Source organism: Amblyraja radiata, chromosome 5 (assembly GCF_010909765.2).
Source record: "Amblyraja radiata isolate CabotCenter1 chromosome 5, sAmbRad1.1.pri, whole genome shotgun sequence".
NCBI lineage: Eukaryota > Metazoa > Chordata > Chondrichthyes > Rajiformes > Rajidae > Amblyraja > Amblyraja radiata.
In genome coordinates this window covers 53,183,327-53,209,567 of record NC_045960.1, presented here as the reverse complement: position 1 = coordinate 53,209,567, position 26,241 = coordinate 53,183,327, and the positions used below count along the sequence as shown (strand labels likewise).

General features: G+C 40.0%; 1 long non-coding RNA gene across 1 annotated transcript; it reads left to right on the top strand.

The window, feature by feature from the left end:
* The first annotated feature begins 12,835 nt into the window (after positions 1-12,835).
* On the top strand, positions 12,836-26,005 carry LOC116972835. Its single transcript, XR_004411908.1, has 3 exons — positions 12,836-12,846; positions 16,788-16,791; positions 25,893-26,005. It is a non-coding gene; the product is annotated as an uncharacterized LOC116972835 (long non-coding RNA).
* Positions 26,006-26,241: the final 236 nt, after the last annotated feature.

Below are 26,241 nucleotides of genomic sequence, written 5' to 3'. Positions count from 1 at the left end.
TTACTTACCAGGTAAGCTAAACACCCATGCCATGAGAAAATTAAACGCCTGGGTTGCAAGTTTGAACAGACCTTACCTGGAACTGGGATTGTCCAAACAAACCATCACCACCATGTCGGCATCCCTTCGAACATCCACCAAGAGGCAGTACTTAACCAGCATCAAAAAAGGGAGAAGTACTGCCAGGAAACATGGACAACATACGCAACAGCTACAGCCACCAACATACTGGAGTTCCTGGCCATCTACACCACGATGTAGGGATCAGCTACAGTGCCATCAACACAGCGCAGAGTGCTCTTTCTGCTTATCTCAAACCAGCGCCAGGACAACAGGCGATGGGATCCCATCCACTGGTGGTAAAACTGATGAAGGGCATTTACAATATCAAGCCCTAAGCCCAGGTATACCCATATTTGGGATATCAGTGTGGCCCTGACATATCTCAGGGAATGGCCACCAGCCAGATCCCCCGGCCTCGAGCAAGCTACACTAAAGACGCTCATGTTGATGGCACTTGTATCCGCTCAGAGGGTCCAGTCACTACACCTATTGCGACTGGACAACATGATCACAGCTCCAGACCAGATCTGTCGTTATCCAGCGACTGGTCAAACAGAGCAGACCAGGAACACCAAATCCAGTCGTGGCTTACCCACCAGAACCACGGTTATGTGCCATGACCCACCTACTATCCTACATAGACACAACCAGGATATTCGAGGGAGATGAAAAGCCTTGTGGGTCAGTCACAAAAACCTTATGGTGGGGTACGAGCCAAACCATTGCGAGATGGCTCAAGCAGGTGCTAGAAACTGCTGGGATAAACACTAACATGTACAAATTTTATTCCACCAGGGCAGCATCCATGTCGACGGCTAAAGAATGGACATGCCTATAGACCACATCCTGGCTACAGCAGGATGGTGGGAAGGGAAAAGGCCGTTCAGAAATTTTATAATAAGCCGTTGGCAAAACCTGGTTTATTTGCAGTAAAGATTTACGAACTGCAAATATTTAATTTAAGCCCAGGGGAGCAACTTAATTCTTTGTTGTTATTGTTTAAAAAATACCATTGTGTTTTTCTACAAATAGACTCATTGGTTCATTACGATAACACTTCCTCCCTCAAGAACTTCGGCAGTGAGTGAAATGAAACTGTTACACGGTTTGAAATCACAGAGCTTTGAAATCTTCACGTAGTCACTCACGTGACTCCGAAGTAAAATAGTAAGATTAAACGAGAACTTACCAGTTTGAAGTTTGATCTGTATTTTATGAGGAGTTACGATGAGGGATTACGTGCCCTCCGCTCCCACCTTCATTATATGGATCAAACTAATAAATTGATGTCTCCTTATCTTTACTATGTTTACTTCAAAATAACTGTGTCTATCTGTGATTCCACACCGCTGCTTGGAAGTATGCCGCGCCTGCGCACTGAGCGGGTTCTTCACGTAATCCCTCATCGTAACTCCTCATAAAATACAGATCAAACTTCAAACTGGTAAGTTCTCGTTTAATCTTATTATTTTATGCCACTATTAAATAAACTGAATGATATGATTAAATTTTGGAAAACGCTCCCGCTCTCATTGATAGGTAGAAATAACGCTATAAAAATGAATTTCTTACCACAATTAATATATTTGTTTCAAGAGATCCCAATATATATTCCAAAATACTTTTTCAAAAAACTAGATTCTACTATTACTAATTTTATATGGGATTACAGAGCACATAGAACTCAACGAAAGCATTTGTGTAAACCTAAAGAAGTTGGGGGTTTATCATTACCTAACTTCATGTATTACTACTGGGCAGTGCATATTAAGAACATAATGTACTGGTTGGATAGTTCCACTCAGCAGTTGGAGTGGATAAGAATGGAGAAAGAGGAGTGCTATCCGTACGATATAGGAACGATCTTGCTCTCACCGATAAAATTGAATAGTATAATATATAAGAAGAATCCAATTATTCACAATACAATAAGAATTTGGAAACAAATAAAAGTATCCTTGAAATTAAATAATCTATCAGTACTAACCCCACTATTGAACAACCCCGCATTCAAACCATCTCTCATCGACAAAACATATCAACAATGGGATAGACTGGGGATTAGGAAAGTAGGAGATATGTATGAATTGGGCAAACTGTTATCATTTCAACATTTAAAATTAAAATTTAAACTGAAGGATAATCAATATTTTAAATATATACAGATATGTGACTTTATGAAGAAATATACACATAGATTTCAAACTATATTTTTAGACCCTTTAGAAGAAGCAATGAATATTAAGGCTGATTCACAAAAACTAATATCATACTTTTATAATAATATATTAAATAGAGAATTACCCTCAACAGAAGCACTAAGAGAAGATTGGGAACATGAGCTAATGATAAAGATCTCGAAGGATAGATGGGAAAAGTATCTGATGAACACACATAATTGTTCCATTAATGCAAGACATAATTTAATTCAATTCAAATTATTACATAGACTATATTATTCAAAAGCGAGGTTGAATACATTTTACCCAAACGTCTCTCCCAGATGCGATAAATGTTTGTTTCAAAACGCTAATATAACACATTCATTTGTAGGATGTACAAAGTTGAATAAATTTTGGAGCGATATATTTGATATATTTACAAAGCTTTTCAAGTCAAGAATAGAACCTAAAACGGAATGGATTATATTTGGAATAATAGTAGAAGATATCAATTTAAATAAAGACCAAAACGTTTTTTTAAATTATGGGTTAATAATTGGAAAGAAATTGATACTTAAATTTTGGAAAAATACAGCTATACCAACCGTTAAAATGTGGATTAGGAATATGATGGACATAGCACGCCTTGAAGAAATGAGACTCCGACTAATAGATAAATATGACCAATTCTTAAAGAGTTGGTCTCCTTTCATCGACTTTTTGGAATCATATGATGCAGCGGTACCGTAAAGATTGCTGATTTCAGTTCATGCCGTGGATAGATCTACATCTCCGAATAAAGATTTGTAAATTTTTCTTTTAAGGGGCCTTCTCTCCTATTTCTACTTTTTCTTTTTTTTATATACACACTTCACGTTTTTCTATTCTCTACCATCTATTTTTCCACTTTTTCCCCTTTCCATTGTTTTCTTTTTCTTGTCTTGCTTACTTCCTTCTCAAAACATAAAACTAGAGGTTGTACATAGAATGGATTACGGTATGACATAGTTGGCACCTAAAATTAGGTTCCACTGTATTGTTTTGTACTGTATTAACTTCTAATAAAATAAACAAAACAAAAAAATCAAAAAAACAAAAACAAAAAAACAAAAAAAAAAGAATTTTTTGTAAATTAAAAATAACTAAAATATCACATTTACATTGGTATTCAGACCCTTTACTCAGAAATTTGTAGAGGCACCTTTGACAGCGATTACAGTCTCAAGTCTTCTTGGCTATGATGCTTCAAGCTTGGCACACCTGTATTTGGATAATTTCTCCCATTCTCCTCTGCAGATCCTCTCAAGCTCTGTGAGGTTGGATGGGTAGGGTCTATGCACAGCTATTTTCAGGTCCCTCCAGAGATGTTCGATTGGGTTCAAGTCCGGCCTCTTGCTGGGCCACTCAAGGACATTCACAGACTTGTCAAAAAGCCACTCTTGCGTTGTCTTGGCTGGTTGTTCTGTTGGAAGGTAAACCTCCGCCCCAGTATGAGGTCCACAATGCTCTCGAGCAGACTTTCATCAAGGATCTCTCTGTACTTTGCTCCGTTCATCTTTCCCTCGATCCTGACTTGTCTCCCAGTTCCTGCCGCTGAAAAACATCCCCACATCATGATGCTGCCACCACCATTCTTCACCATAGGTATGGTATTGGCCAGGTGCCGAGCGGTGCCTGGTTTCCTCCAGACATGACGCTTGGCATTCAGGCCAAAATGTTCAATCTTGGTTTCATCAGACCAGAGAATCTTGTTTTTCATGCCTTTTGGCAAACTCCAAGTGGGCTGTCATGTGCCTTTTACTGAGGAGTGGCTTCCGTCCAGCCGCTCTACCAAAAAGGCCTGATTGGTGGAGTGCTGCAGATATAGTTGTCCTTCTGGAAGGTTTTCCCATCTCCACAGAGGAACTCTGGGGCTCCGTCAGAGTGACCATCGGGTTCTTGGTCACCTTCCTGACCAAGGCCCTTCTCCCCCGATTGCTCAGTTTGGCCGGGCGGCCAGCTCTATGAAGAGACCTGGTGGTTCCAAAGTTCTTCCATTTAAGAATTACGGAGGCCACCGTGCTCTTCGGGACCTGCAATGCTGCAGAAAATGTTTTATACCCTTCCCCAGATCTGTGTCTCAACACAAGCCTGTCTCGGAGGTCTACGGACAATTCCTTCATCTTCATGGCTTGGTTTTTGCTGTCGACTGTGGGACCTTATATAGACAGGTGTGTGCCTTTCCAAATCATGTCCAATCAATTTAATTTACCACTGGTGGACTCCAATCAAGTTGTAGAAACATCGCAAGGATAATCAATGGAAACAGGATGAACCTAAGCTCAATTTTGAATGTCATAGCAAAGGGTCTGAATACCAGTGGTCTGTAAATGTGATATTTCAGTTTTTTATTTTTAATTACTTTGCAAAAATGTTAAAAAGACCTGTTTCGCTTCTTCATTCTGGTGTATTGTGTGTAGATTGATGATAATCAAAATGAATTTAATCCATTTTAAAATAAGGCTGTAAAGTAACAAAATGTGGAAAGTGTGAAGGGTTCTGAATACTTTCTGAAGGCACTATACATGGACGGTCCAGTAAAACTTCTGGTCTGGTGATCAAAAGGATATTGAACATGGAAAATTGATTATGATAATACTATTGAAGGTCAATAATAGTTGGTAACAATTTTTGGATATGCGTTGCTTCATATCTGTGTGGCGTGGCATGACCTATCACTTACCCATACTTGAATGGTGCTTAGGTCTTGAAATATGCAGGCATGGACTGGTTCATTTGTTGTGGAGTTGCAATTAGAATTGAACATTGTGTAATCAGCAGAGAACATTGCCACTTCTGTTTTTATGATGGAAGAAAGACCATTGATGGACCAACTAAAGATAGTTTGGCTTTAAACACTGTCCGGAGAAACTCCTGTAGTGATGTTCCGGTGCGGAATAATTGACCTCCAACAACGACAACCTCCTTATTTTGTGCAAGTTATGATTCCAACTATACGAATGCTTTCCTTGTGATGCTTATTGACGTCAATTCTACCTCAGCCCTCAGTCAAATACTGCCTTATGTCAAATGCAGCTATTGTAGTCATCTCTGGAATTCTAGCCCTGAGAAATCAAAACAAAGAGGACCAGAGGAAGCAGCTGATTGGCTTGTATCCTGGGTATGGCTTTATTGTATTCGGATAAGGGGGAGAATGAGGGCCAGGGCAGTTTACTGTTCTGGATGTCAGATGTGGGAGGTCATGGAGTCTGAGTGCCCTCCAGACGTCCACATCTGCGCCAGGTGCGTCGAGATGGGGCTCCTAAGGGACCATGTTAGGAACCTGGAGCAGCAACTCGATGACCTCTGTCTGCTCAGGGAGAGCGAGGAGGTCATAGAAAAGAGTTACAGGGAGGTGGTCACTCCAAGACCACGGGAGACAGAAAACTGGATCACAGTTAGGAAGGGCAATGGGCAGAGGCAGGGACTGGTGAGTACCCCGGTGGCTGTACACCTTGAAAATAAGTACTCATGTTTGAGTAAGGGTGGGGGAGACAGCCTACCTGGGGGCAGCGACAGCGGCCGGGCCTCTGGCACAAAGACCGGTCCTGTTGCTCAGAAGGGTAAGGAAAAGAAGAGGAGGGCAATTGTAATAGGGGACTCTATAGTCAGGGGGTCGGATAGGCGATTCTGTGGACGCAGACAGGAGACCCGGATGGTAGTTTGCCTCCCTGGTGCCAGGGTCAGGGATGTGTCTGAATGTGTCCAAGAAATCCTGAAATGGGAGGGAGAGGAGCCTGAGGTTGTGGTACATATAGGTACCAACGACATAGGTAAAAAAAGAGAAGAGGTCCTGAAAGAAGAATTTAGGGAGTTAGGTAGAGAGTTAAGGAGAAGGACTGCAAAGGTAACAATCTCAGGATTACTGCGTGTGCCACGCGACAGTGAGAGTAGGAATGGAGCGAGGTGGAGGATAAATGAGTGGATGAGGGACTGGTGCAGTGGGTATGGATTCAAGTTTCTGGATCATTGGGACCTCTTTTGGGGAAGGTGCGACCTGTACAGAAAGGACGGGTTGCACTTGAACTCGAGGGGGACCAATATCCTGGCGGGGAGATTTGCAAAGGCTGCTGGGGAGACTTTAAACTAGTATGGTTGGGGGGAGGGACTCAAATTGGGAAAGCTAGCAGTCAGTGTGTGAGGCAGGAGGCAGAGAATGGTAGCACTCTGACCCAAAATGTAGGGGAGAGAGAAGAAAAAGACAATAAACAGAGAATAAGAGAGGGTGGGTTTCTTAAATGTGTATATTTTAATGCTAGGAGCATTGTAAGAAAGGTGGATGAACTTAGAGCCTGGATTGACACCTGGAAGTATGATGTTGTGTCGATCAGTGAAACATGGTTGCAGGAGGGCTGTGATTGGAAACTAAATATTCCAGGATTTCGTTGCTTCAGGTGTGATAGAATTGGAGGGGCAAGAGGTGGAGGTGTTGCATTGCTTATCAGGGGAGATATTACAGCAGTGCTTTGGCAGGATAGATTAGAGGGCTCGTCTAGGGAGGCTATTTGGGTGGAACTGAGAAATGGGAAAGGGGTAGCAACACTTATAGGGGTGTATTATAGACTGCCAAATGGGGAGCGAGCATTGGAAGAGCAAATATGTAAGGAGATAGCAGATATTAGTAGTAAGCACAAGGTAGTGATTGTGGGAGATTTCAATTTTCCACACATAGACTGGGAAACACATTCTGTAAATGGGCTGGATGGGTTGGAGTTTGTAAAATGTGTGCAGGATAGTTTTTTGCAGCAATACATAGAAGTACCTACTAGAGAAGGGGCGGTGCTGGACCTCCTGTTAGGAAATGAGACGGGTCAAGTGGCAGAGGTATGCGTTGGGGAACAGTTCGGGACCAGTGATCACAATACCATTAGTTTCAATATAATTATGGAGAGGGTCAGAACTGGACCTAGGGTTGAGATTTTTGATTGGAGAAAGGCTAACTTTGAGGAGATGCGAAAGGATTTAAAAGGAGTAAATTGGGACAGTTTGTTTTATGGGAAAGATGTGGAAGAGAAATGGAGGACATTTATAGGTGAAATTTTAAGAGTACAGAATCGTTATGTCCCTGTTCGGTTGAAAGGAAAGTAAAAATTGGAAAGAGCCATGGTTTTCAAGAGAAATTGGACACTTGGTTCGGAAAAAGAGAGATATCTACAATAATTATAGGCAGCATGGAGTAAAGGAGGTGCTTGAGGAGTATAAAGAATGTAAAAAGAATCTTAAGAAAGAAATTAGAAAAGCTAAAAGAAGATATGAGGTTGCTTTGGCAAGTAAGGTGAAAGTAAATCCAAAGGGTTTCTACAGCTATATTAATAGCAAAGGGATAACGAGGGATAAAATTGGTCCATTAGAGAGTCAGAGTGGACAGCTATCTGCAGAGCCAAAAGAGATGGGGGAGATATTGAACAATTTCTTTTCTTCGGTATTCACCAAGGAGAAGGATATTGAATTATGTGAAGTAAGGGAAACAAGTAGAGTAGCTATGGAAACTATGAGATTCAAAGAAGAGGAAGTACTGACACTTTTGAGAAATATAAAAGTGGATAATTCTCCAGGTCCGGACAGGATATTCCCTAGGACATTGAGGGAAGTTAGTGTAGAAATAGCAGGGGCTATGACAGAAATATTTCAAATGTCATTAGAAACGGGAATAGTGCCGGAGGATTGGCGTACTGCGCATGTTGTTCCATTGTTTAAAAAGGGGTCTAAGAGTAAACCTAGCAATTATAGACCTGTTAGTTTGACGTCAGTGGTGGGCAAATTAATGGAAAGGATAGTTAGAGATAATATATATAAGCATCTGGATAAACAGGGTCTGATTAGGAACAGTCAACATGGATTTGTGCCTGAAAGGTCATGTTTGACTAATCTTCTTGAATTTTTTGAAGAGGTTACTCGGGAAATTGATGAGGGTAAAGCAGTGGATGTTGTATATATGGACTTCAGTAAGGCCTTTGACAAGGTTCCTCACGGAAGGCTGGTTAAGAAGGTTCAATTGTTGGGTATTAATGGTGGAGTAGCAAGATGGATTCAACAGTGGCTGAATGGGAGATGCCAGAGAGTAATGGTGGATGGTTGTTTGTCAGGTTGGAGGCTAGTGACTAGTGGGGTGCCACAGGGATCTGTGTTGGGTCCACTGTTGTTTGTCATGTACATCAATGATCTGGATGATGGTGTGGTAAATTGGATTATTATGATGATACTAAGATAGGTGGGGTTGTGGATAATGAAGTAGATTTTCAAAGTCTACAGAGAGATTTATGCCAGTTGGAAGAGTGGGCTGAAAGATGGCAGATGGAGTTTAATGCTGATAAGTGTGAGGTGCTACATCTTGGCAGGACAAATTAAAATAGGACGTACATGGTAAATGGTAGGGAATTGAAGAATGCAGGTGAACAGAGGGATCTGGGAATAACTGTGCACAGTTCCCTGAAAGTGGAATCTCATGCAGATAGGGTGGTAAAGAAAGCTTTTGGTGTGCTGGCCTTTATAAATCAGAGCATTGAGTATAGAAGTTGGGATGTAATGTTAAAATTGTACAAGGCATTGGTGAGGCCAATTCTGGAGTATGGTGTACAATTTTGGTCGCCTAATTATAGGAAGGATGTCAACAAAATAGAGAGAGTACAGAGGAGATTTACTAGAATGTTGCCTGGGTTTCAGCAACTAAGTTACAGAGAAAGGTTGAACAAGTTAGGGCTTTATTCTTTGGAGCGCAGAAGGTTAAGGGGGGACTTGATAGAGGTCTTTAAAATGATGAGAGGGATAGACAGAGTTGACGTGGATAAGCTTTTCCCACTGAGAGTAGGGAAGATTCAAACAAGGGGACATGACTTGAGAATTAAGGGACAGAAGTTTAGGGGTAACATGAGAGGGAACTTCTTTACTCAGAGAGTGGTGGCTGTGTGGAATGAGCTTCCAGTGAAGGTGGTGGAGGCAGGTTCGTTTTTATCATTTAAAAATAAATTGGATAGTTATATGGACGGGAAAGGAATGGAGGGTTATGGTCTGAGCGCAGGTATATGGGACTAGGGGAGAATACGTGTTCGACACGGACTAGAAGGGTCGAGATGGCCTGTTTCCGTGCTGTAATTGTTATATGGTTATATGGTTATATGGTTAAAGCATTGGTGTACAGATGTGTGTTTAAGAGCACAATTGATGACTCTTGAGAAAAAAACAGTGCTGGAGGAACTCAGTGTGTCAGGCAGTATTTGAAGGAAATGCCGTCCATTCCCTCCACAGATGCTGCCTGCCCAGCTAAGTTCCACCAGCACCATTTGTAGCAAGTTCCCCTTTTGACAAAAAGCATCTTTGTTGCTGTATTTCAACAATTGCTTACATGTTGCCTCCATATATTTTTACGACTTTGGAAAGTGAGAGAATAAACATTTCACCAGAATGTGGCTTAGGTTATAAACAACCAAACAGATTTATTAGCCATTAAATGGATGTTGTTGAAGCAAAAGCACACTGTTGATTTATAGGCTTAATTATTTGAGTTCATTAAAAATGGTCACCTCTAATATGCTAAACTACATTGTAAATTGAACCAGATAGTCTAAATATAAAGTTCCCTAAATATAAATCTCTGTGTGATAACGTTATTAATTGTCCAGTGAGTTCTGTTTGCCTATATATCTGTGTTAAAAGGCTTCAAACAGTGCTCTTCACAATTAGACTCAAATAAATGAAGGTTTAAAGTACTGCTAAAAATTGAAGAAAAACAACTAAATTTAAACGCAAGTACTCTGAGCAAAATTGTTGTACTGCTATTGATGTCCTAGTAATTGATATGACGATATAATATCAAAAGCTAAATGAGCTGCATGGACTGACTGAACAAATTTGTTTCCTGTTTACCTTTGTTCTTTAGCATTTAGCACTGTGTTTAAAGGCAGACAAATAATTGCACTTACATTTGTCACTCCTCCTCCCCACCATGTCAAAAGGCTTCAAAAATATATTCACAATAATGAGTTGAGTTCTATTCCTGAGTTCTACAGAAAGGCAAAATTAGATGTTTCAGAAAATATCACAATTTTTACCCTAAACAATGTTCCCCTGTTTGTTGTTCTTGATTTGTATTTGTTCCTCAGATTTTGAATTGTTATCTTTACATTCATCCAAGAAATGTTGTCTTCAATAATGAAATGTGCTGATAGCTGATCTACTTCTGCTGAGAAGCTTCTGCAAGCTGAAGATGCATTGTAAGGTTAGGCAATGTATTTCTTTGTAAGTAGCTGCAATTAACCACTGACTGGCACTTGGTGACATCACAGCAGGTTTGAAAAAGAGAAATGGGAAACTGATTCAGTAGGAAGTTTTTTTCTGCAACTGAAATAAAGACACTTTATTAACGTTATGTTTCTTTGCATCGAGCTTTTGACCTACCCAGCAAGGGGTACTTGACACAGGCCAGGCATCGTGTAAGTAAATTCCATTTCCCTTAGATTAGTTTCTTTCAATTTGATCAACACGAGATTCAAAGTTGGAATGAGCAAAACAAAGTGAAAAACATTTTTTTAAATACCTTAGATTTCATGAATCTTTCAGTTTGAAGTTACTACAATTTTTTACTGCTCCATCAAGTTAACTTAGAAGCTTACTTATGAGAACAGCTGATGCAATTACAGAAGTTCAGGAAAATATCAAAATGTAAAAGAATATATATGTTTCATCAAGTAAAAGGTGGAAACTATTTTTCATTAAAATGTCGCTGTATTACTAGCAGCTAATAATTGGCTGTATTTTGAGAATCACATGGATCACCAGAGTATTTTGTATAAAAAAACATCAATTCACAAATGGATTCAAAGGATTTTTCAAAATGTAAGAAAATGACGTTGCACAGCAGCAATGTCCAAACATAAAATAAATATTCATTCAACTTACTGTAAAATTCATAGTATTTTTTCAATCAAGTGAAAAAAGTATTGAAATTTGGAACAATAATATTCTTCATTTTATTCTATTATGTAGAGCTATACGTTTTTTTCTTTTCTAGATTACTTTTTTAATGGTGCTAAAAGCATTGGCTTCAAAGTTCAACAAAGAAGGTACTGTGTTAGTTAAGCAAATGACAATCTCCAGATCAACGCTTTTCTCTCCTATAACTAGTTGGCTATAAATAATTTGTCACTCTAATGACACCCATCCTACCATGCCTGGAAGAAAGACTTGCCAGAAAACATGTGAATAGCACAGCTCAGCCTTGTGCCTTGGGGGCCTGGTGTCACGGTGGTGCTGATACAGACTAAAGGATCAACTCAAGGATTTGGGTAGAGAACAATGCACCATGTCAAAGGCTGCAAGCAGAAACAAGGAGATATAAAGAACAGAATTACCAGGAATGGGCCAAGGGACGAAGATGGATTGTTTTGACTAATGTGTAAGTTTAGTTTATTATAGCACAGCAGTTTAAACTGCTGTGAGCTACTGGCCTCCTGCAGGGATAGGCATGCAGACTATTCTTCGTCTTCATAAATTGTCTAAGTGTACACAGAGTACTGACCCTTCAAAAACTGGGAAATATCCAGAATAATTTAACACCAACCACTGACCACTCACAAATGGAACAATGTCCAGTACAATTTAACACTCCTTAACCTTCACCTCAATATATATCAATTCTGTCATTTATCTTTTGTCAAAATAAAGTAATAGACTTAATGCACAGAAGCCCATGAATCAAGATGCCTTCCCACATTTTACTTTACTGTTATCATACAGAGGTATGTGCTTAATGAATCAGCACTGGAGTGTGCCATACAGCTCCTCTTAAGACCAGTTAAAATACAATAAAATAGACTACACATTGAGCAGTAAATCAAAGTCACTCTCAAAACTGCTTTACAACTGCAGAGATACTTGGAGCATGTAATCTACAACCTCATCCATTTCTCATATTTCACAATGCATAGTAACCACTGCAAATCATTCGATAATCTTAGAGTGGTGAAAGCACAAGATATGTTGCAAAATTTTCTACTGTCTGTCATTTAAAGCAAATGTTACCATAATTTAAATGGCTTTTCTTTAAATGATAAAGCAATGTTGTACAAGAAAGATCCCTCCTTTAATAACAAGCACAATCACTTCTGAATTAAAAAAAACTGCAGATATTTCTGGCTACATGGCAGAATTATGTTTTGATTTAGTAAACTTGTTTTTGTTAATTATGTTATCTATTAAGTACTGTGCTTAGAAACCTGTCGTGCTGCTGTTGCAAGTAAGAATTTCATTGTTCTGTTTCGGTACATATGACAATAAAACACTCTTGACTCTCTCGGCTCGTGTGAAACATGAAGTACAGGAAGCAGGAAGTTTGATCTCCAGCCGTATTAGACTTAATCGGACTAAAGGGGCTGTCCCACTGTACGAGCTAATTCAAGAGTTCTCCCGAGTTTCCACTGATTTGAACCCGGAGAATTATGGTAATAACCGCTCGTAGGTACTCGGGGTTCTCGTGGACATTTTTGAACATGTTGAAAAATCTTCACGAGTCTTCACGAGCTTACCGCATTTCCCGAGTACCTGCCGTTAGCGTTACGAGCCGCTAAGAGACATCCCGAGCTCCGATGTACCTGCTACATACATTCTACATACTTACCACGAGTTTGATTTTTTTTTTAAACTCAGGAGAGCTCTTGAATTACCTCGTACAGTGGTACAGGCCCTTTATTTGTGTCTGAAATTAATCTGGTGGTTGAGATGGGTGGTGGTGGGAGCTAAGGCCACGATTTCCTTCCCTGAACAATGCTCATTGTGTGCACACATGCACTGATAAGGAGAGCATCAGCGGAGCTATGACATTTCTTCACTGAGAAACAGCAGACCAGTGCCCACAATCTAGTACCCATAAACAGTAAGATCAATTTTACATTTGTTGTTACCTGCAGACTGAACACCTAAAACAGAGCAAAAAGTCATCTGATTATAAAAATAGCTGCCTTGATGATAATAGCTAGAGCAGATAAGCAGGAGAGCTCTGTTAAGTAACTGTAATTTAAATCAATAAAATGTTTGAGATATTCTTCATTAGATTTTTGACTGCCCTATCATTTGAGCAAAAACCTCTCATGTAACACTTCCAAAATTCCCAAAATTCCAAACAGAGATTTACAATATGTTGTTATCGGAGATGGGCACCAATCGCTCCGATGCTAAAAAGTCTGTCATTTTTTCTAGCTCTCCTGTTTATGTGCTCCAGCTATTATCATGAAGGTAGGTAGACTGAGCTGATTAAAACAGCATATTCTCACTAATCTGGATACTAACCATTTCCCAGAGACTGCTTGGCAGAGCAACTAACATGATAGGCACCATAGTACAAGTGTCACTGTAGCCAAGGCAAAGTCTGAGAACCCACAATGTCATCTGTGTATCCCCCCCATGGATGCTCCCACATTTGCCAAGACTCTCCTGCACTTTGGTTTTTACTCAAGACTCCAGCATCTGCAGTCTCTTATGTCTGAGAACCAGAAGCTGGGTCTGTCTCAATTGGAAGGTTTGATTCTCTAACTCTGAAATAATGAATTGAAATATACACCAAATTAAACTGGTGTTGTCATGACAATGTTTCATTAAAAATTAACAAAATCATTTATTTTAAAGGAAAGCAAACTCCCTGCAATGCAGTCCAAAATCATGTTATCTTTTAATAGTTAAAAAGTGTTATACGTCAACAATCTGTGCTAACTGATACCAATAAAAAGTAATCAAGAATAACAGTATAATTTAGCAGTAATTGCTAAGTCTGGGTGGTCTTTATTCATGTGAGAAAGTCCCAGAATTAACTCACATCTGCAGCATTCCAGAGCTCTGGGTATCTGACACTTGTTATACTGTACTCTCCCTGAAACTGCCAAAATCCGCCTGCTCCTCAAATGGTTAACTCTCAGCTGAAAGAAAACATTTCAAAATAAACATATCCTGAATGCTGTATAAATTGAGAGAATGTTCAGCTGTTCTCTTACCATCATCTCATTTCATTCTTAACTCGCACATTAATAAACAGACAATTGGAGCCAAAAAGGAGGCTATTGGGCATATTCTCTTGAACAGGATGAGGAAATTCAAGCACAATGGAAAAAATAATGGATAGAAGTGTTTAAACCCTTTCAATTATAAGATCAAATATGTTGAAACAGACTTTTACCTCTGTTTGGCACATGTAGAATGAAGGAAAATTCATTAAATATAAAAACTTCAAATACATCAATATTTGTTAATTGATTATATTAGTGTTTGAAAGTAAGGGGATAAAGTGGAATGGAAATTGAAAGAGCACAAGGTATTAAAAATACTGCTTATAGAAAATAAACAGCACCAAAGACAAGGGAAGCCAAATAAAAATGCTTCTGTTAAGTAACTGTAATTTAAATCAATAAAATGTTTGAGATATTCTTCATTAGATTTTTGACTGCACTATCATTTGAGCGGAAATATGGCAGAGCAAGAAATTGCATTACTATCTAAATTAATTTGTTCAATCATTGTTCACCCAAACATAACACTTTGCATGAAAACGCGGGGGCCTAGAAATTCTTCTGCCAGGGAAGGGCATGTTAAATTGGTGATGTCTTGCAAACATACCAATTGCTGCTTTTAACGTTGAAACTCTGAATTTTAATTACAAGGCACAGGAGAGTTTTTAAATAGGTGCAGAATGGTCACCGCAATGTTCATACAGGCCTTCTTCCACCCAATGATTTAATCCCTTGGTTTTGGGGAACCTATTACCCTCTTTTCTCTCTGCCAGCCTCCAGCTGCCTAAATTCTGTCAAACTTCAACATCGCCCAGGACTCGCCTCAGTGTAACTGGGTAAGATTGCTATATATGCTTTAAGTTCTAGCACTCACATCACCTTTACAATTCCTCCAACACAACAGTAAAAGCTGTAGTTCATCCAGAGACAACGAATAGAAACATCCTTGTAGAAACAAAGAACTGCAGATGCTGATTTATACCAAAGATAGACGTCAAGTCCTGGAGCAACTCAGCAGGTCAGAACTATATGCGGCACCTGGGTGGCATGGTGACGCAGCAGTAGAGTTGCTGCCTTACAGCGCCAGAGACCCGGGTTCGATCCTGACTACAGGTGTTGTCTGTACGTAGTTTGAATGTTCTCCCCATGACCTGCGTGGGTTGTCTCCGAAGTCTTTAGTTTCCTCCCACACTCCAAAGACGAACAGGTTTGTAGGTTAATTGGCTTGGCATAATTGAAAACTTGTCCCTAGTATGTAGAGAATAGTGTTAATGTGCAGGGATCGCTGGTCGGCAAGGACTCGGTAGGCCGAAAGGCCTGTATCTCTAAACTAAACTATAGGCATAAATTTCACATTGCATAAATACACCAGAAACACACCAAAAAAGGTCAATTGTATCTTTAATAAGGAAGTCTATTAAATTTCCTCTTTACTAAACCAATTGTTTCTGTTGAGAAATTTAATATTAATATGTTAACCATTCTATTCAAGATATTCTAGATGCAATTAATGCAATTTGGGTTTTATTCTGTACCAATTCTCTCGGCAGATATTGTTAATACCAAATTACATGCCTATATCACTGCAAATCCAGAGCACTGAATGATAGTCAAACTGAACTGTTCGTCCTTTGCTCTGGGAGAATCATTGTGCTGCATATATACTTCATCCAGTTATGGGAAATATGTAGCAAATTAATTTTTTGTTAATTCAATGAATTCAAAAAGATTTTCAGGAATCGAAAATCTTGGGATTTTTCAAATCTTCCAGTTGTATTATCTTTTCCTGTGGTAGAAATTGAGTCCTTATTTTGATTTAAACTCGTGAGACAATTTATATCATTGGAATTCCAGTGCACCTGTGCAAACGCATGTCAAAAGCACTTTATAAAGGAGTACTTGTGTATTCTATTGTTGTTGGAGCAATGCAAAAGAGCTCTTGGTGTCAATGAATAAATTAAATTGTCATAACTGTACCTTGGTGTACTGAATAGCACAATCTATCTGTTCCAGTGCCAAAGTGTTCTTGGAAAATACATTTCTTCCCATAGTCATTAACCCAGTATGCTTTCTTTTCAGTTCAACCCTGCATGTTAATTCATTTTACTTGCACCACTGGGATCAATAATTCCTCCAAGCCAGTTTCCCTGAAGATCTCATTAGCAATCACAGTTTAAATATAAATATTAAAAAAAGCAACATAAATAATTAGCGAAGACACAAATTAGTTTGCAGACTTTTAAGCCAACTCCTGCTGCTGAGAAATCTTCAAATCATCAGGAGATGCTGAGAGAGTAACCAAAATTTTCTAGCAGAAATGAACTGAAAATGTTCAATAATGTTTATTCAACCCATCATATTTCCTTCTGGACAATTTTATCGAAATTCCAGTTGCTACTCACACTTTTTCTTAATGCTGGTGGATTTTACCTAAATATACTTTGGTCACTTCTTATAACAATTACTTTTTCAGCTCCTTATGTTAACAAGCTCTCATACATATTTGCATTATTACTGTAGCTTCTACTCAGAGTTTTGTGCATACAGAGTTTAGTATAACATTTCTTTGAAGGATTACTGTGAAAGTTTAGTAAAGGGTAAGCTGGGTTATATCCACTGGATAATTCCAGTATGGTGTTGTTTTATGTAGCTACTTGCAAACTTGATAAATTATTCCTGACAAGTCCTATTGCCACCCCAGAGAAGTCTTAAAGCTGTCTGTATTCTTTGGGAAAATTCTCAATGACATCCAGTTAGTGAAGCACTGGTTAACATTTTACATACAAGTCAACTAAATTTGAGAAAACCTGGATAAAAGCCAAGAAAATGTGTGATAAATTAGGATAACCTCGACTCCTGTCAAATGTCCCTGACAAAGGGATTTTGGGTAAATTCCAGATCTATCCTTTCCTCATTATGAGACAATGTGTTCATAATACTAGGAGGGGGATCGAGGAGCTCAAGCCCACAGTGGGTATCCAAAAAAGCAATCAAGCCAAACTGGTGGGGAGTGGATTCCAGCCGAACACTGCGGTGAGCATCTATTCTCACTCCTCCCCAGGTAGCATACAGCTAGAAGGATTCTTATGGCTGCTGGTTTAATTGCTCTGGCTACCACATTAATCAGGCACTTCCCATAATTACTGTCTTTCTTTCCCTCCACCTCAGACCATCATTCTTCTGTCCTTTAGCACATAAAGCAGGCCAGACAATGTGGGCATGAGTCAGGGGCAAACTGGCCAGACACCTGATTTAGCTTAGAAATATACACACTTCCTTGAGCAGAATTTCTCATGGGCAATAACAGAAAATTATAGAAACGGATTCCATTTTAATTGCAAGTGGCCCAATTTCCAAATTCATGCAACAATCAAGAAATTTAAGAGCAAAACATTACAGAATAGTATAACAAACATTAATCTTACAATATTTCAAATAAGAAAAAGCAAAGAGCAGAGACGGGTTTCAGTTTCCCAATGTATGATCTGTAATTATTGGTTTTACTCAAACTTTAAACATGTTAATGCAATATTTTTACCACAAAAGATGATAGCAAAAGTTTAGATTCACAATTGGTTAGTTTATTGCAATAGTGAAGACCATGGCCTCAAATACAAAATGTACCATTACGGATCCACCTGAGAGATGTTTAAAATGGCTTTCTTCTGAACGCAACTTATTTTAGATGTTATACATCATGCTTTGACGGCAAATATAATTGGCAACACAAAAAATATATTTATCCAACCTGATTGCAGCCTTTTTGTGATCACTGCTGCTAAGTGCTGAAAATGTCCCACTCAATATGTAATTGGTGTTATTTCCTACAGAATGTAATAAATTAAAAGGGATAACATCATTAAAAAAAATGTTTTCATGGATGTTTTTCAGAATGGATACTATTACCCAGCTGTGATGATGAGAAAATAATCTGTTCCCAGGCTTCTATTCATGGAGCTCCTGAAGTTGTAATTGGGAGGTGTGCAAGAGTATCCTGGAGTGATATTCTCTTTGCTTCTGTCCAGTGTTCCCAACACAGAGTTGCAAAAGAACTAAAAGCGATATCCATGGATCAAGATTCCCGCTGTTTTATCAGAAATAAACAACCTCTACATTAGTACAGATAATGCTTTTTTCTCAGGATCTAATACAGCAGGCCAAGGGTCAGACAGACGATGTTATACCAAGCAGAGATTAAACTAACCCCTGGTTGGGTTTGTTCTGGTGCTCCACCACCCATGTCCTGCAGTTCCTTGTGACTAATAGCTCGATAGACTGAAGTTTCAGGACATGATAAAAACGTTAGTAAAGAATAATGGGGTCGGAACAGAAATGCAGCAAAAGTTAGAAACACTATCTCCCAATTAGTGACGATTTTAAATTTTAAAAAGATCGCAAGTAATTTTAACATTATTTCTTCAAATATTTTCCTCTCCTCATCCTTTCTCCAAAAGATGTTCATGAAATTTCCGTGTTCTCCTGGCCTTTAGCGCAAATAATAATAAACATTAAACAATAAAGTAAAATACCCCAAACAGTTATATTTATTTATGCGTCAAATAAGTGGCGTTATCAATTGCACACTACCTCTACCTAGTTTAAGGTACAAGTTGATGCGTAGTCCATCGAACAGTCTATTTGGGATGTCATGCTTTCATTTTGGACTTAATGCCGAGTCCATCAGTGGATATCTCATCTCATCTCAACCCAGACTTCAATGTGTATGCATAGAATCTGAGGTTATCAGAAGTGTAAATGGCTGATCGATTAGATTCCCTTCACAACCATTGTCGATTAGTCAGCTCGGTTCAGCCCTCTATTGGTCTGGTGTGATCATATACTTGCCAAAGATGAGTGTGTACATTATTTCCTTGGTCTAGGTTATGATGGAGATGGCGAGATCCCTCAGTCTTTGCTGAGATACTAATTATTAGTAAAGAGAAGACTGAAAAGGAAATTCATAGCAATTATCAAATCCTATCAAATGAGGCTATGTGGGCAATTCCAGGATGAACCATCCTATTATTTTATGCATTGCCGAGAAGCATCACCTTCATCAATGGCCAAGATTGCATTTTATAAGACATTGTTCAACCACCCTAATGAAAATATAATGAGGGAACTCAACATATGTGGAGTTAGAAATAGTTAATGTTTCACGTCAACGCTATTCCAATAAACCATTGACTATTTCTCGGTTCCTTTCTCCATAGATGCTGCCAGCCCTTCCAGTATGTTCTATTTTTGTTTCAGATTAACACCATCAGCAGCTTTTTGCTCCAAGTTCTACCATCCTAGTTTGAAATTCCTGTTTGAAAAAATGCACTAAAATGGTGGTGCGAGAGGGGCTCATGCTAGTTTGTTCCAGTGTGGCACATGCAAGGCTCTATGCATACTATATGTGCAGCTCATGGTCATATCCGCAGCAGTACACATTAATCATCAGTCCCACAATAAACGTATGTGCGCCATGTGATGTAATGTCTGGACCTCTTACAGTAGCAGAACACTTCACTACAGCTGATTATATTCCAATGCTTTCTATTCAAATGGACCTCAGAATAAGGCATGGTGGCGCAACGGTAGTGCAGAGCCGGAGACCCGGGTTCAATCCTGACTACCGACGCAGTTGATACGGAGTTTACGTTCTCCCCGTGACCGCGTGGGTTTTCTCTGTGATCTTCGGTTTCCACCCACACTCCAAAGACACACAGGTTTGTATGTTAATTGGCTTATTATAAGTGTAAATTGTCCCTAGTGTGTGTAGAATAGTGTTAATGTGCGGGGGATCGCTGGTTGGTGCGGATTAAGTGGGCCAAAGGGTCTGGTTCCGCATTGTATCTCTAAACTAAATTAAATAAACTAAAACCAAAATTAAAATGTGAGTAGAGCTGCATCTCTTTAAGTCAAGCTTCAGCAGAATTCCTTCCGTCTGTCAGAGCTTGCTTTTCTGTTCATGTCTCACACTGGTTCATTGTTGCATTTACACAGACATATGTGGCAACAACTAGGTCAAAGGTTCACTTCATTACAATTGGTGTCACAGTTGAGTGCCCAGACATCCTTCTTATATGTATACACACTACATGTAGGGAAATAACTAATCCAACATTTCAACATCTCAAGTGTATATTTTAATCAATTTTACACTGCAATTGAACTAAAAATTAAATTAAATCAATAGGTAATATGTTTCATTCCTTTAAATTTCATCTTTGATCCAAAATAAGATTGCACATGATCCATTATCTACTTTTATCCTAAATTCCACTCTCACTGGGAACTGTATTTGTTGGTGCCCATATCATGGTACTCTATGTCACATTAGTTTGTCAAGAAATCTATCACATCTCAGTCCAGTAACAATTGACAAGAAATAGAATACCACCAGTGATGTGATTGCTCATTTTCATCATCTTTTGAAGTAGGCTGTCATTTTTGAACAGTTACCATGAGAACAGTCAGCCCTGGGAAATTTGCTCAGAGGCTTCTGGTCAAATGTCTGGACCATTTGAGCCACGGAAGGTTTCACTTCAGAATTTTAAACCACATTAGCTCTAATTTTGAGGTGGGGGAAAAACACTGGACAATAGGGGGGACGACGACAAAGGACATTGGGGACCCAACGTGGGGGAACTGCTGTGGCGGGGGGTGGGGGGGGAGGGGGTAGGTGGAGAACAAAAAGATGAGCCGGCGTGCTTTGTAACTTTGTCTGCGCCATAGGTGGCCGCTATTTGTATACATTGGGTATACAAGCAAAGAATTTCACTGTGCCTAGTCACATGTGACAGTAAAGTATTCCTATTTTTAAAATTTTGCTAGAATTGGTAAACAACCGCACATTGCATCTACAAGAATTAACTGGTGTGTAAGAAGAACAACATCATTTCACACTAATGGAAAGAATGTCATCTTTGCATTAAACACTCAAAGAGAACTTTCTTTGTGCTAAACGGCAGCAACCCATTACTCTGCAGGTTGAAGAGTCCGGGAAGTTGAAACATTCTATAATTTAATATGGAGTGATCTTCTATAACTAGAGTTCATTAAATGAGGGTTAGACCACAGCTAGGCGACAATCTTTTGAATGAGCTGGTAAAATATTTGCTGTAGCTAATACCTGTCCTTCCTGAAAGGTCAAAAGGTTTCATAAAAACTGAACGAACCATCATTTATCCAGTAAATTTTACATAGTAGAATAGTTAGCATTCATCCATCTGCTAGTGATGATAGTGTGGCTTTGATGTTGTCCGGTTTGGAGAGGGGAATGCTTCATCTGGGTTGCATTGTCTGCTGTGGCTGACTAGGCCTATCCTTGACAGGAAGTCCCTCCCACAGTTTCAACAGGTGAAGTAATCCCTGGCCATTGGATTGGGGAGTGTGTTTCTGTTGATTGTTAATCATTTTGTGACATTGGTTCCTGGCCTCCAGGGTCATGTTGTGGTGCTTCACACCCTCCTGGAGGTCCTTCCTCTACCTTCCTTGGTCCTCAGCAGCCACTTCCCAGATGTCAGCATCAATATTAAAATGTCATATCTCTTTTAATCGTATCCTTGTAGTTGAAGCTTTGGCCCTCCTCATGGCCAGCATGCATTGGCGACCACCCCGTAGAGCACACCATTTTCCATCCTGTGTACATGTCCAAGCCAGTGGAGACGCTTCTGCTTGAGAATTGCAGGGATGCTCAGCATGTTGGTCAGGGAGAGGACAAATTTATTTGGGTTTTGTCCTGCCAAGAAACTGCCAGGGTGTGACAAAGACAACGGGAATGAAAATTATTCCGTTTCCATTGTTGATGTCGGTTAGTCATCCAATCTTCACTGCCACATTAATGTGCTGAGGACACATGCTTTGGTTATCATGATCTTGATTGTGAGTTTCCTGTTCTTCCAAGTCTGATTGGTTAACCTCCGAAGGTGGTTGCTGCCTTTCGTGTACGTGAAGTGATTTCCTCAACCAGAGAATGGCTATCTGTCACCGTAGATCATAGGTCGATGGATTTTCGTTTAGTTTAGTTTAGAGATACAGCGCAGAAATAGGCCCATCAGCCCACTGAGTCCATGCCGTCCAGCGATCCCCACACATAACACTATCCTACACACACTCGGGACAATTTATATTTATAGCAAGCCAATTAACCTACAAACCTGTACGTCTTTGGGGTGTGGGAGGAAACTGGAGCTTCTTGGAGAAAACCTACGCAGGTCATGGGGAGAACGTACAAACTCCATGCAGACAATACCCGCAGTCAGGATCAAACCCAGGTCTATTGCGCTGTATGGCAGCAACTCTACCACTGTGATGCCCGTTCACCACAGTGCCACCCAAATTAGTTGCCAATTTTCAGCAGTGTGTTATTTAAGGTGATTTCTAGGTGGAATGGAGTGCCCTGACCCATGACAACAATCTTCTGAATGCTGATTATTAAGGGGCTATCCCACTTGGGTGACCTAACTGGCGAGTTTAGAAGAGTTTAAAAAAATGACATGTTGAAGACATCCTTCGACTATGTAGAAGACCTCCTTCAATCTCCTACGACAATGTTGAAGACTAGCTTCGACTAACTTCGGGAAAATTGGACACAGAATAGTGGAGAATGAAAACAACCTCCTTCGATCTCCTTCGACATCCCTTCGACTATGATGAAGACTATCTATGACTATCTTCGACTACCCTCGATTACCTACTACTAACATGCCGACCTACTACGACCTACTACGACTAAACCTACGAGTAAAAAAAGTATCCATTTTTTCCATGGCGACCTTTTTTTACATGCGGGCATTTTTTAACATATTGAAAAAAAACGCCGGGACCTAGCTGAGGCCTCGAGTACGCGGAGACCACTCTCGAGCATGAAGGAGAGTTACGAAGACCTCCTACGACCTCGTGTCGACCATGCTGCGAGTATGAGTCGAGGGCAAACTCGCCAGAACTCGCGGATTAGGTCGCCGAAGTGGGACAGGCCCTTTAATCGGTATTCGTTTCAAGCATGAGTCTGTCCATCAGTCCCTGACGTCCTCCTGCCATTGTGGTGATGAGTGCAGCATCATCAGCATACAGGAATTCCCTTATAAGCACAGTTCTTACTTTTGTCTTGGCTTTCAACCTTGCTAGATTGAAGAACTTCCCGTCGATTCTGGTGTGTTGATGGTGAGAGCCATCATTCATGTGTCAAGTGAGCTGCTGTAAATCTAGACTCCGCTGGCTAGCGAATCTTACATGGCAGAATATTGCACGTTATTGCACTTGGATTTTCATCTTTTAATTTTAACAGGGAATATCTCACCAGTCCTGCACATCCCTGTATTTGCTCCTGCTGAACAAGTCTAAAAAGACAATTTAATGCTTTTGGATCCCCAAAATGTCATAATAGAGTTCCCAGCAGTTTTCTTTCCAAAATCACACCCTCTGTTGAACCACGTAGTTCACCTCAGACACATTCTTACCTGACTAAGTATCTAAGCCGTCAACAGTGAACTGATGGCCTGGTGTAGAAATAAGGAACTGCGGATGCTGATTTACCAAGGAAAGACACAAAATGTTGGAGTAATTCAGTGGGTTTGGCAGCATCCCTTGAGAACATGTTGAGGTGATGTTTTGGGTCAGGACCCTTCTTCAGATTTGATGTCCTGTGTCTTATTGGACCCATTACAATCTCTAGTCTGCCTGACCCGCTGAGTTACTCCAGCTTTTTGTGTCTATCTTCGGTTTAAACCAGCATCTGCAGTTCCTTCCTACACAATTCTCCTGTACTTGTTTCCCCCATGTAAAGGGAGTAATCCCATGATTTAGTTCAATCCTTACATTCTGAAGGCTAGCAATCTCAAGCAATCTGTCTCCCTCTACTGCAAAAGTTCCCCTTCTCAGTGTCACTCACTATAGGACCACATTCACCATTTTGTAAACTAGTTACACCAGCCTCCAATATTTGTTATAAAATTTGTTATGATCTTGGGAATCTTCTGTCCCAAGCTTCACTCACTCCAAGTCATCTGACATAGAGCCTGTTGGGAATCCCTTCTTGACAAGAGCAAGCAAAGATATTTTCAAACTGCTTTACCAGGTCAACTGCTCCTCAAGTCATGCAACAAAGCAACTAATGTCAGAAGAATGTATGTTTCATTGTTGGGTTATACTGCATATGAGGGAGCTTTGACAGGTTGGAGGTTAAGGAACCATGACAACTTGTATCACGCAATCTCTTTTGGTCTCTACTCCATCACAGATCTTCATTTTTATTCTCTTCAATCATCCCACTTCGTCCTGCAGCTGAAATCTCCTTTAATTTCTAATTATTCTCCTGACATATTATTGACTTGAAAGGTTATCATTGTTCCTCCGCCCATTGTTTCTGCTGCCTAATCTACTGAGTTTTTCTAGCATTTTCTGGGTTTTTCCTGTTTTTATTTCAGGTTATTCCAAAACCTGCAATATTTTATTTCCGTTGGTTAATCCACATGTAGCTGATTGGAAGGTTCTGATTGTGGACTCTGAAGTAAGGCAAACATTCTATTTTCAGGAACAAAAAGAGTTCAACGTGATAAAAATGAACTTAAGAATATAATTCAAAGGCAAATTAACTATCAAGTCATGGGGCATCAATTCCAAGGGCAAATAATCATTCTGTATATAGAGAATCATGATCTATATAATTTTAAACAGTGGATAGAAGTTGACAAGACGGTGAGACCAAAGACGGTGCAGTATGTTGAAGGTTGTAACAAAAATACAATGAAAGAAGATACGAAACAGTAGTCAGCAATTATGAAACCCAGAACAGAGGAGTAAAGTTGTGCACCAGCAGAAGTCACAGGGTTTTCTAAAAAAAAATTAAGTTGCTTATGTAGCAAAAAGATATTGTGCAAAATAAATCAATTAAAACTAAACAAAGTCAAGAGGTGGAAGCAGCATGTTAACAGTCTGCCATCTAGGGGGTGAAATTTCCCCAGTTGGTAATTTAGCAAAAAGATATCATGATTATATGTCAAGATTTGTCATTTTGAACTTAAATTAACCTTTTCAGTAAAATCATATCGTAGGAGCTTTATCCCTTTTCAAGTGTAGTGAAATATTAGGGATTGTAACACCCAATCCTACTAATTAATCTGAACATCTGGATCAAATCAGTGACCGCTGCGAAAGGACAGCTGACAACCAGGGAAAGACCTAGTGACGGCCTGGAGAGACTGCCAACCGGAGGGAACAGACCCCACCGGGGCTGGCATAGGCTAGCTCCTCATGCCAGCAGGATCCATCGCTAATCAGCGTTTTGGATTCACTCGTATATTGCTACGAAAAAGACAAGATGAAGAATACCCCTTGAGTTTGCGAGAGCGGGGCGCAAGATGACTCATCGACAGACCACACGGCAACAAACCTAGGAACGGAATCGACTATGACTATTAGAACTAGCACAGCAATTGACAGAGCAGCAGCACCGGCAGGACAAAAGCTACGAAGTTGTATCTGTGGCTGGGAAAAGATAACATCAGAGAAGGGTCTCAAGATCCACCAGGGCAGGAAAAAGTGCCTGAGAGAGCTTGGTTTGGGGCCTCGCATTGACCATTACTTTCTAAGAGGTAGGCCAAATCAGTCGAGTGAAGCCCACTGGCAGGATAACCACCACAGTCCACAGGGTATCAGCACCCCAGGCGAAGCTCAACCAGGTACAGTACCACCAACGGACACGAGTCCAGAGCCCAACCAGCCACAGTCAGCGGTAGAGAAGAAAATGGAAGGAAAAAAGCCTCAAATCTTGTGGCCTAAATCCTGCCAGAGGAAAGAGTGGGAGACCATTAACACTGACCTCGTTCATCTTCTGGAAGGATTGAAGGGATGTGTGGAAAGAAAACTGGAGAAGATGGGAGACACCATATACAACTATGATTTGGGGTGAAGGTCATGAAACAGAAGACACAGAAGGAACCAGCACTCCAGTACAAGTCCAGGAGGTAGCAGGAGATCAAAAGACTGGTGAAAGAATG